Raw genomic sequence first — 13,010 nt, 5'->3', positions numbered from 1 at the left:
CTGTGGGTCCATAGGCTTTCCAGATTGTAGAAAGGGCCTTCTCTTTCCATAGAGAGCCAATCTGTCATCTCCAATCCTTCCCTTCACACTTCATTGGATCTGAATGCTGAGCCAGTCATTCCTGTCCAAGGTTAGCCTACCCTGAAAAGTCTCCAGAACCTTACTTTAAGCAACCCCCCCCCCCTTTCTTCTGTTACCTCTCCTGACCACCCAACAGAGGAGATTCCTTGAAAGAAAATGTGCAAAAGGAGGCACATAGACTCCTCAGTGGAGTTCCTCACAGAGGAACCAGACTTTGATGGAGAAGGATCCCCATGATCATTGCCAGATGATGGCTCCTGAAGACATCTTGGATATCCTTAGAGAGAAAGGTGACTGGTTGGCCCACCCTCCTCCTCCTCCTGAAGAGTTGGTGTTCTTGGAGGAGATCCATTTATGTCTTGGGTGACCCCCCCCCCAGCTGATGAACATATGGATTTATTTCCCCGCTGGGATTGGAAGTAGCCAAACACTATCGAACCAGTCCCCAAATGCAGTGCCCTGACAAATTCTTTATTCTCCCCTAAAGACAGATTGCATTGGACTAAAGGTGTTCCAAGGAGCTAGCCTAACAAAGCTCGTCTGTTCATCTGCTGAACAGGGAGTCTCAAGCAATGGACAGGTTTCGTAAGTGCATTTATGCCTCAGCTACCTTTGCGCTGAGATCATTACATTACTTGGCACATTTCACTCACTTGCAGAGAGATTTGGTCTAGAAACTTTCCCACTTGCAGAGACCATGTCTGATGACTTCATGAAAGTATCTCCCCAATTGGCTATTTTTGTTTCTGTGGTTAATTCCTTCATGATGAGTCTCAATCTCCCATACAGCAGAGGGCACCTTATAGGCATCCAGCCTCAGGTGTTGCTGTCAGAAGACATGTCTGGATCAGGCTTTGTGACTTTGTTGAACCTCTCAAGACATCTTTTGTCAAAGGCCGCTTAGTGTTAAAAATAATTCTAGCCATTTAAACTAATTTTTTCAGGATTGGGGTTTTAGATCGAAAACAGCTGCAGTAACCAAAGTTGCTGTTCATTTTTTCCTTCTCTGGTTGATGGAAGTTATGAATTCTTTAAATCATGAGACCTCATCATAAATAAAACTGAAAATGTTTTGTGTACTGTGCATAATGTCCAGATACTTAAAATGGATTTATAAATTTAGGATCATAGGGGATTGCTAGACTGTTGACCCTTGTGGGCCATTTTATGCCTCGCCATGCTTCACAAAAATATAGCTAGGTTTTGGTCCCATAGATTTTTGTGGGGGTATATACAACTCTTGGCATGAGTGGTCGAGCATTTACAGGATAAGATACCTCTGGTAGAGACATAGGTGCCAGACCAGGGGTACATTTTTGATTTCCCATTCACTGATCCATGTGGTGCTGGAGCAGGTGCAGAAAAGAACTCTGCTGTGTGTGGATGGGAAGCCTGTTCCACAGAAGGAGTAACGTCTTGAGTGACTTGTCTGTCCCTCCAGCATGTCTTGATGATGCAGATGAGGTCTTGGTCCCTGGATCTGCTGTTTCTGAAGCAGTTCGTTTTGCAGATGTGCAACATGGCCATTAATGTTGAAACAGAGGTTGCTTTTTAGGTCAAAGACTGATAGCCTGTCAGCAATCTGTACTGAGTACAAGGGTAAGACATCAAAATTTGTAGTGCTTCCATCCTTACTAACCTTCAGACATCGCAAAAAGTAAAACTTGGAGAATGCTATAACAAATTTGCAGCAAATACCCCTTTCATAACTCACCACTGTATAGCACAAAAAGCGTAAATTGGTTAGAACTACCCCATCAGCTAACATATGCACAGCTTCTTACCACCTATAAAATTATCCAGAATCCACCTTCTTGTCCAGCACTAAATAACGTTTTGCACAAGTATGTTCCCAGCTGGTCATTGTGATCCAGTGACCAAAAACTCCTCTGTCCACAAACCTCTGGTGAGCATTGTCTCTACTTGTACCATGTTGCTGAGGCCTGGAGCACTGTACTTGTATCCATCAGGTCAGTATCCTCCATCCCATCTTTCAAAATCCACTCTGAAGGACTTCCTACCCAAAAGCTGGCTCTGTTCTTGCTCAACAGAAGGATAAACTATATCCCCAAATTTGAACAAATACCTATTCATACCTTACATCTCTTACTTTCTCTTCTTCACTCAATTCCTTACTTCTATTTCTCTCCCTTGTCTGTTTCTCTAAATATACTGTAAGCCTGCTGTTCTCTCACTTCATATTGCAATTCCTGTTTGTATTTTACTAACTTTCTTTTAATTTCTCTATAAACTGGCTAAAATTTCTCTATTAAATCATTGTCATATACCTTGTATGTATTCTTAACCAATGTTCTCATATGTCTAATTTGGTGTAATTAAAGACTGTAAAATTGCTCTTAATGTTTTCTAATACCTTGCAACTTTTCTTTCTGAGCCTTCTCTGAAATTGGCTCCTACCCAATCAGACTTTCCCTGCAATCAAATGTCAAATGACCTGTATAGGGCATGTTACTATACGTTGTATTTTTGTGAGGAAACTCTCTGGATGCCCCTGTGGGTTGCAAAGCCCTGGTCATGTCCATATACTGAAAGCTGCGTTATATTCTATGATTAGCTATTGTGGGCCCAGTACAGCAGAACAATTTCATCTTTGGACCTAGATGCCATAAATTTGCTTATACGTTGAGCAATATAAAGAGGCTTCCTTCTGCAGAAAATGCATGATATTCAGAGGGCAAGTCACTGTCTACATGCATTTCTGAATTTTGACCACTGGGTCAGTGGTGTATTATCAATGTGGTGATTCGCAGAGATGACCATCTTTACAAAATAGTAACTGTTATACACTTACTTGCATGGAGTTTAGACTGTGGCTTTGGCATCCATTATTAGATATTCTTGGACTTTCTTCAATGTGGTAACTTGCAGAGATGGCCGTCTATCCAAAAGAAACTGTTATATACTTCTTGGCACTGAGTTTTAGACTGCGGCTTTGGCACCAGTCAGTCAGTGTCGGGCTTTCTTGAGGGGTATTTGTGTCCTTAGGGTGATTCAGTGATGAAACTAGTTTGCATTTGTCTGTGAGCTTGGTTAACTAGAGGACTTTGACAAAAGCTTTGATTTCAGAAAAGTAGACACCAAAAAGGAGCACACCTGGCATGGAACCCTGAAGAACTCCACTTACTGGCCCTTTTGTGGTGATAGACTACCTTATCCTGACTTCCTTATTCCTGTCTGTGAGCCACCTGGCTTATTCAGAGGGTGATGTAGGGGTTAATACCTAATTTATTGAGCTTGTCAACAGTCCCTAAGTGGGGTACACTGTTGAATGCCTTGGGCAGGTCAAAATAGGCAGTTTACACCGTTTTGCCCTCGTCCATTATTTTGGTAACCTCCTCAAAGATGTCCAAGTTGAGTAGGCATGACCTGCCATTTGACTATTCTTTGCTTGGCTTTGCATACGAGACTAACCAGGCTTATGGGTTGGTAGTTTCCCCAGGTACAAGGATTGTCTGTCAGTTGCAGTCCTACATTTATCTGGCATAAAGCCAGTTTGGAGGCTACAGTTAAGTAGTGATTCTAGTGGTCCCAAAAGGTCATGCTTTGTACTATTAAGTAGGCATCAGGTCCCATTGAAGCAGTGTTTTTAGCCTTGGAGACTGCTTGGGGAGTGACATTGGCATAACATTGGAGCTGAATTTCTCAGCCCGTAGATTTGCTTTATCCTCTGGCTCAGTACAAGTGGCGCCATTTACAATTAGTTTGGCACATTGTTGTGTACTGCCTTTCAGGTTGCAAACATAGATGAAACATGGCCTTATTGTGCATAGCTTGGGAGGCTACATTTACTTCAAAATTCACTTTGGTACATTTAATTAATTTCCTGGGTTGTTTATTTAGTTTGAGGATGTTCTTATCTTGCTGGGTATTGCACTCCCTGTTTTTGGACATGATTTCCTTCCATGTGTTGTACAACCTATTAATGCTGGGATTCCATCAGGGTGGCTTGTTCTTTTTTTTTGTGCATTTCTCCTGTGGTTACTTGGGTAGGTACCTCTGCCTCTATGCGTCATTGTAATTTTTTTTTTTTTGTGAAGCACTCTCCATATATAACCGTGTTCCCTGGGTTTTAAATTTTTGCTAGGGCATTACTTAAAAGTAAGAAGTTTGTCTTGGAATAATTCCTAAAAGCTCCAGGGTTAAATGGTGTTACAAGCTTTATTTTTGTTTTGAAGAAGGCAGCTTTATGGTCCAACCTGACCAGTGAAGATGTTTCATTCGGGGTGGGCGGGCAACTTTCTCCCATGTTTGTGAAGACTGGGTCAAGGATTTTTGCACCCCAGTATGTGTTCAGACTAGCTGACCCAGGATGCTCATGTTGACAAAATTCGGGAATCTTTAGGCCTGCAAGTTTGAGGTTGTATATGATTGCCAGTTTATAGTGAGGTAGTTAAAGCCACCAGTGATTGTGGTGTTGGCTTGAATGGGGAATGACTCCATTTCATTTAATGTGTGGTGTGAGTTTCCTGGGTCATAGATGGGGTCTTGTAGCATGCAAAGCTATAGTATGGGACTTTGCTTATGGTGAGTTGTACATGAGGAAGCTCAGGTTCATGTTGCTTGACCAGCCTTGAGGTGCGTTTGTATTTTAAGTAAACAGACACCTCTACTTTTTGTCCCTTTCTGTGCAGTAGCTAATCTAAAAGTGTGAAAGGCATTCTAGCCCTGTAATGCTGGGGTATTCTCCATGACTTTTAAACCATGTTTCAGTAACTATAGAGACATCTAGGTATGTAGAAAAGTTTGTAGGGAATGATGGTTTTTGTTTAGACTCCTGGCATTGAGCAGTATTATTTTTAGAATTTCTTGAGTTGGCTTGGTTACCTTGGATGGTTTATCAGGTTTGCAATACCTAAAAAGGGCACTATGGGGTTGAATTAAGGTTATAACCAATTATTTGAAAGCCTAAACAGGACAGGTGCAGGCTATCCCTGAGAAAGCAATATGGTTTGCCAACCATATCCTTCCATGAAATGGCATAGTTTCAGTCATATCCTTAATAATAAATACAAACTTCACAAGGCATGGCAGCAGTAAAGCCAGTGTTTGTTGTTTAATAGCCAAGAAACAACTTGTAAATGCAGCAGTCATAGATGTAGCTGAGTTAACATTCATGGGGATAACTACAAACAGTCTCAATGAAAAATAACCAAACGGAATGCTTACTGTTCACATAGTATAACAGAAAGGATTAAGATTCTAAGAGCCAATGCACCATAGGTACATAAGGTTAGTGCAAGACTTGATAACATATTTAACTATCTAAGAAAAGCAGAAATCATATTAATGTAGTCCAAAAGTGTGAACAGAAGCGGAGGGAAAGATCCCGAGGAAGTGAAAGACTGAAAATCTTATTAATCTCTCTGTGATGCATAAAGAAACATGCTGCAGGTAACAAGACAGATGGGACATGTAGGCTTGTAGGTAAGCATGCACAGAAAGGAGGAGGATAAAGCTGCAAGTTTGGAATAACAACTCCCTCCCTTTGTTTTTTACCAAAAGTATATGCAAATAACTTACCTCAGATACTTCACAATTTTCTTTAGGAGCATCACAGTTGGTCTTGAAGGATTTTCCAAGCTTTAGCTTTCTTTCAAAGGCTGCTACTGGTCTTATGTTTGAGGGTATATATACTGCTGACATGAGACTTGCTTAGTATCATGCAACTGTTCAGTTAGCTTGTACATACTTATTTTTCAACAAAATCCGAGAAACGTCAGAAGAGTATTCAGCTGTACTGTTTTAGCCACATAAATTGATCAACTGTGCTTGAAATTATCACACCTACTTTTTGAAGGACTTGAACATAAATTAGAGCTTTGTAGTGCTGGTCTAAAATTTAACGAGGTGTGCCAGACTGAAATAATTTAAGGCTTGCTGTTATTTGACTGAGTGACACTTAAAACCCTCTTGAAGCATTCTAAAAAAGGAGAGTTTTAAGCATACAAAATTACACAATGAAAAAAAGGGAGTTACAGAAACAAGTAAAGACTTAGATGATGATTGACAGTGAAGGATGTATGTACTCCAGTGCCTTCCAAAAATGAGGATATGTACATTGGTCATAAATGCATGCAGAGAAGAATCTCCAGCTCTGATTATTCAGTCAGTTAAAATCAACACCAGCATCCATATATTTGTGAGATGGATCATATAAGTAAAAGAAAAAGGATCCCCCTCCTTTATTTTCTGAAGAAAAATAAGACTTGGACAGATTGAATCCCCTTTGCATCCTGCTTCTTACTATGAGAACACTTTGTCTTATGTCCTTTGATGCCCTCCCCCAAGGATATTGTCTGCTGGGATGCTCAACTAAATGGGTAGAATTCTTTGGATATTCTGCAAACAGCTCATATTTTCCAAGAAAAGATATGTGAAATTGATGCATTTTCCATAGTCAAAGTGGGATTATTGTGCTTTGTTGCATCCATTTCAATATGTCATGAAGGCCAAGTACCAACGGTGACACTATCGCCATTCATTGAGAGAAGACAGCCTGAAACAAAGAGAACATAATCTTTATAGCAGACAAAAAGCATGTGCTCCTATTCTGCCATGTGAGTTTACATTAAATGTATTAAGAGGCAGTCACGATAGCTTACCTAGTATGGGAAGGAGATGGGTAGATAAGTGCATTCTGGACAAGATGCCAACCCAGCACACACATGCAAACTGCTGCAAGGTCATTTAAAGGGTTGTCAGTTCACCTGTGGCATGTCTTTAGGATGTTGAAAGAAACCAGAGAACATGAGGAAAGCTACTGTAGGTTCAAAGTGAATGTACCAACTACCCATGGGAGGCATCCTTGCTGTGATTGCAATATGGCCTATGTTATTACATATCAAAGTTCAGTCTTGTAGCAAATCCAAGACTGTTCAGAAATTCACAGAGCTGTACAACATGGATAAGTTGAGAAACTCAACTCTGCTACTAAAAGTGTTCATGCAAAAATGTGTCCTTCATGCAGTGGCATTTCCATTAGGTTAGCCATCACTGTGGTTGTCCTGACAAGGCTTGTCTAGCTCTGCTCAGTTATTCTGAGGAGATTAAGGCCCAGTTCTTTGCAATGGTCAATTAAGAGTTTTAATTTTGTTCTGGTTGATGAGGGAAAAAAGCATCCTGCAGAGTGAGATGTCATCCCCCTAGCTGTCAATTTAAAGAAATTACTACCAGGAAAAATGATTTTATCTAAAGACTCTGCAGGCACCCTCAGGGCCAAAGACATTACAAATGGAAGGCATTTCTCTCTATAACAGAAACAAAAGGGAAGGATATCTTTTGCAAACAAGGGTTTGATCCCTACTGTTTTGACTTGCATGCTTTGCTCTCTGACTTATTTTAACCACATCAAATGCTTTATTGGACTTCTCCAATTATCAGAGTGTACTTTCCTGGATCCAGTTATCCGCGGTGGTGGTGCTGCGGTAGCGCTGTCGCCTCACAGTAAGACTGTCCGGTTCGACTCTCAGCTAGAGCGTCTTCTGAGTGGAGACATGCGTGAATGGGCGTACCTTCGTTGAAGGTTGTGCGTCAGGGCTGGCAACTCGGCACATAAAAATCAACTGCCAATCATTAGCGGACCGGAGTTCCGTTGTGGCGACCCCTAACCGGGAAAAGCCGAAAGACACAACAACTTTCCTGGATCCAGTTATCAAATTTTGCTTTCCAGGATCTTTTATTCAGGTCAATAGGCTTGAGTCCTCCACCATTATGGAAATGGGTGTTTTGTCTAATCGCTTGGCTGCTTTCTCAGTTACTGTTAACTTTCTGCTCTTGTCTTATATGGTAGTGGTAGTTTAAATACTGATGACACAGATACTTGCGTGTCTTTATTTTATGCCTAATGATAGGAATCAAATGTCTGATTCCAAATATATGTTCCTTAATTGGCTTGTTGTTATTTTCTTTATCAGCATACCACGTCATTGAGTTTGCTTTGATTTTTTTTTTTTGGTCTGTGTAGTAGGGTTATTTAGTTGATGCAATGTAAATACATGAGAAGTTGTACTTGGTAAAGGGGCGAATATTGTGGGTTGTAGATATTTAAAAAATGCAGGTTGCTTCTTGTTTTTCACTAAAGGTGTGTCATCTTCATAGTTCGCATTTTTGAGCCAGTGTTTGGTATTTGTCCAAACAAGCAGTCCTTTTAGGATTATTGATAACTAACAGGAGCCAAGTGCCAAACTAAGAGGAGAGCATTGCTTTAAATGTATGACTGTACACATTTGCAGTGCATACAATTTCTACAGCATTACTGTATGTGTGCATGTTTGTTTTTAATAAATTCTCTTAATGTCGGTCTTTGTGGAGAGAGGGAGGTGAAGAAGGAAAAAATGCATTAAAATGTTAATCAGCATATGCAGCATGTGATGAATTAGTGAATTTTCCAAGCTTTGCTTGTCAAATATTAGCTAGCCACAAGGGCAAGTCAGTAGAACAGACTGAGGAACTGTAGTACTTTTTGAAAAACTGGAGTAAGTGTGCAGTGCCTAGATTGAGAAATGTTATTTTAAAAAGTTATTTTAAATTGCCTGGTGCATATGCAGAGAGAATGTTGGAAATCATAACATATCAATGGAAATGTCATCTTAGTTATTGTATAAATTTCTCTTGCTTTTCTTGTGAAATGTCTGTATGATATAAAATGTGTAGCTTTCAGCAAGCGCTGTTTTATCTGTGCCCATATCATTGCACTGTTTGTCATCCTGCTCTGTAGCTTTGTGAATTATGAGAATGATGCAAATGGGGGGATGGACAGTGTTGTGCTTAGACAGGATGCAGATAGGAAAGGCAGAGTCCAAGGAGGAACACGTTTGCCTCTGGCTGATGTCCTTCAGCATTAGTGAATGAATGGCTGCTGAAATACGATGCAGTAAAAAAAAAAATGCTGGGACACTGAATGTAAATATTCAGTTTTTTTTTTTTCCCCATTAGCTGGGAGAAAGGATTGGGCCAGTGACCCTTTTCAGTCACATCCCATGGCCTCAAGGCAATTACAAAAATAATATGATGTAGTGACAAAATATAAATGTAGCTGAAGCAGTAAGAAAGCAAAATATTTACAAAGCTTATAGCTCAGTTTGGCCAACAGGCAGATAAACAGGACACTGTACATAACACAGAAATTGAAATGTTAACATAAGCCACGAGAAATATGAGGTAAAATATATTTAAGCTTTTACAAACAGCTGAGTGAATAACAGGTTGACTATATCAAACTACCTAGGAATTTGGTTTTGTCTACATTGTAATACTGTTGTCATGGGCATCTTTAGTTCACGTTTTAGTCATGATCTCAGCAAAGTGCAATGCCATAATGGCAACAGCCAGACAGGCTTCTCAAAGCCCCAGACTACATTATGTAGGACTAAAGCTGCTGGGTGTAGAGTGGGTAAAGCTGGGAGGGGACTGTGCTGGTCACCACACACATGGTGCAACACTCAGAAAGGATTCTCGTGCGTTCTGGCAAGGAAAAATGCAATTCTGGGGAAGACCTTTAATATTGTAAGATCAGAAAATAAGCATGGAATGGTTCGTGTCATCTTGCGGTCAGACAACATTAGGATACAAATTATCAGACAAGACTTTATTATTGCTGCATGATTGACCAGAAAAATGGTGTTCAGAGCAGCGTTTTCAAGATGCTGTCATAAATCATCATTTGTGCCCTTTGCAGTGGTGGTGCTGCGGTAGCATTGTCACCTCACAGTAAGAAGCTGTCCGGTTCGATTCTCAGCTAGAGCGTCTTCTGCGTGGAGACATGCGTAAATGGGCATACCTTCATTTAAGGTTGTGCGTCAGGGCTGGTAACTCGATACGTAAAAATCAACTACCAATCATTAGCGGACCGGAATTCCGCTGTGGCGACCCCTAACTGGGAAAGCTGAAAGACACAACACCACAAGTGAAGCTTTCTTTACGTGCATGTATAGTGAGATACACTGGCTAATAATGCTATGTTCAGTAACCTTCAGGCACTAAGGATAGTTTAAGAAAAAACAGTAAACCTGTACAACATTTGGTTTGTATTAGTTCTAGCTTGGTTACTGTAGCTTAGGTGTAAATACACTTTTGGTGCCCTTCCCCTGACAAACTAATGTACAGAATTTGAAATATATTGTTTTTTTTTCTACTGGTTGCCTATAAATTGTATAGTTTATCTGTCCAGTGTATTGGAGAGCTGTATTTCAGGTAAGTTACCCTCCGTTGACAGTAACATTGTTACAACTATTGCAGTTGCACTTGCACATTTTTTTTTGTTTGACAGAACCTTTAAAGGTGGGGATGTGTTTGAACTCCACACCACCTGTTGGTTGTCATCTGGATGGTATTGGTGTTAAAATACATCTTAAATACCATAGTTGCTTGTGTGCCATCTCTCTGAAAACTGCTGATAGCTGTCTTGAGGAAATTTAATTTCATTCTGATACATTTCTGTCAGATTAACTCATTTTGTTTTTCTCCTAATCAGACTTTTATAGTACTAATGTGCACACATTTTAAAATGCAACACAATACCAACACACTGAAATTAAAGAATATTTATATGAAAGAAAAAAAATGTTACATTATCTAGCCTAGTATTATATGAATGTGCAGCTTGTAACTGTTTTACTATAACCATTTTTTTTTAACTTGATACTGCTCTGCAAAATCTCCACGTCGTCCTCTCGTGTATTATTACATGAAATGGCCTGCTTCACATTCAAATATGATATTAGCTGTACAGTAGTTCTAAAAATAAACAGCCTTCCCTTTATCTGCAGATAAGGTCAGCGAACATTCTGCTGTTGTACAGACTGTCATTTGAGTAAGTAGCAATCGATCAGACTAATGCCTGTCTCCAGTCCTTCATACATTATGAGCTGGGGCTTGTTCCAGAGCCTGGAAGAAGCTGCAGTTGCTGTTTTTCTTGGAGTGATTCTTACAAGTAATACGGTATCTCTACAGCTGTAAGTAAGGGCTGGAAGATCAGATCCAATGGAACTCTTGATAGAAGTGCCTTTAAATGTAGACAGACCTGTTTGGAGCTATGGTTTTGGCTACCTGTGTTCTCTGATGATTAAAACACGTATACTTAAAGTGAAGTGTGGGAAATAACAGAACTGAGAAAATGGGCTGCTCCAGCAGCAAGATGTGTCTCAAGAGACCATGTCCTGGAAGAAGGGTAAATAGCCGCATTCATATGATTCTGTGCAAAGCAGCATGTTGAGGGAGTTAGCTGACTGCTGCAAGTGAGAGATTCTGACCTGCATTCATGCTTTGCAAATGGACCACATAGTGTATGCAAGTTGTTTTGTCCCGATTCAAGTGCTTGGGGGATAGTGAGAACTTGCAGGGTTGTATGTTTTAAACTAACTGGTGAATTGTTAGCCATATAATTTACTGAGTACTTTTGAATGTGTAAAGCTTTGCATTTAGTTTGCTTAATATTAAGTCATTGATTAGAATAGATTATTTCTGTTTATACATCTGTACTACTTGCTTATTTTTCTTCATGCCTTGGTTACAGACTGGTTTCAGAAGTGCTAGAAACATTCAGGGAGTGTCTTCTTTTTTTCTTCACTGTGTTTATGGGGAAGTACCCCTCATCCATCCTTCTGTTTATATACAGTCTTTGTCCTAGTTTGGTTTCAAACCAGAGGTATACACTCAGCAGGTAACCCGTTTGAGACATGCCATAGTTTTTGTTCATCTGTTAACATGATTTATTATCTCTCTCCTGCTGTATATATAAAATATAGGAATGTTTTTGGTGATGATTTAGCTAAGCATTCATAACAATGTTCTTAGCATTAAAGATGTAAACCACAAGTTAATGACCTGTGGGTTCCCAACAGCAGTCGTTTAGTTGGCCTGCATGTGATGAATTTGTTGAACTAGGAAATTAATTCTAAAGAGTATTTTAGAAGCAAATATTCTGCCTTTATAAAAACAAGGTTTTAATAAGCCCTGGTACTGTAGAGAAAATGTCATAAAAATATACCTGCCTATTTTACACACCACATTTTTTTTATAACTTGCACATGCCATCTGTTGTAATGGTTACATTAAATGTTGGGGGCTAGCATAATGGTTAAGGTGTTTACCTTACAGTCACAAAGTAAAGTGTTTGAGTTTCACCTTTGCTAATCATGGCTAGATTTAAAAAAGGCGCACTGGGGTTGTTAGCCTTGTAATTATCATTGATCATTTGAACTTAAAATGAGTTCTATGTCCCATGGTGTCTGTCATTTGCATATAAAATCTCATCCTTCACCAAGAGTATATGATGTGATAAGAAATACAAATGTAGTGTGCTGAAAAACTGTGTGTGAGAGAGAGTAACTAAAGTTTAAATCAGATGCTATAAACAAATGGGGGGGGGGGGATGATGGGAAAATTAATTACAAAAAATGACAGTTTTACAGGGTAGGCCTTGAGACACTAAGAACCCTATCATACTCCTACTAAATCATTATATGCATGTCTGTGACATTCCACAGTGGAACTTCTTTATGAACTGGGTTGGAAAAAGGGAGGACTGAGGGTCCTGATGTGGGTGGTAAGAGGAATAGAAACTGTGAATAGTTTAAATGGAAAACTGTTTATTAATGATTAGTAAAATAAGTGCTATGCAATACAAGAGTATTGTACACTGCTTAAAAATAAGCATGCATTACTGTATTTGTGATTAATCTACTGCATTTAGCTTTACATCATTTTATTTTTGTGTTTCAATACAATAAACTTTATGGTTAGAGTGCATAGGAGCTTTGGCATATAAAAGTTACATGTCATTATTTCTCACTTGCTCCTTGCTTTTTTTTTTTTTTTTGTAAAATCATGACGATATGTGCATTCCTAACTTCATAGTACTAGACCCAAAATATTTACTTAGTAACCAGATGGTTGATTGTTTCTTTTCA

At 39.4% G+C, this 13,010-nt stretch overlaps 1 protein-coding gene across 3 annotated transcripts in view; it reads left to right on the top strand.

The window, feature by feature from the left end:
- MTUS1 (microtubule associated scaffold protein 1) overlaps positions 1-13,010 on the top strand; it is a 2,531,455-nt gene that overhangs the window by 1,870,352 nt on the left and 648,093 nt on the right. The window lies entirely within an intron of this gene.

Source organism: Protopterus annectens, chromosome 2.part1 (genome assembly GCF_019279795.1).
Source record: "Protopterus annectens isolate FY-2018-M chromosome 2.part1, PAN1.0, whole genome shotgun sequence".
Lineage (NCBI taxonomy): Eukaryota > Metazoa > Chordata > Ceratodontiformes > Protopteridae > Protopterus > Protopterus annectens.
This window is presented reverse-complemented; position numbering and strand designations above follow the sequence as displayed.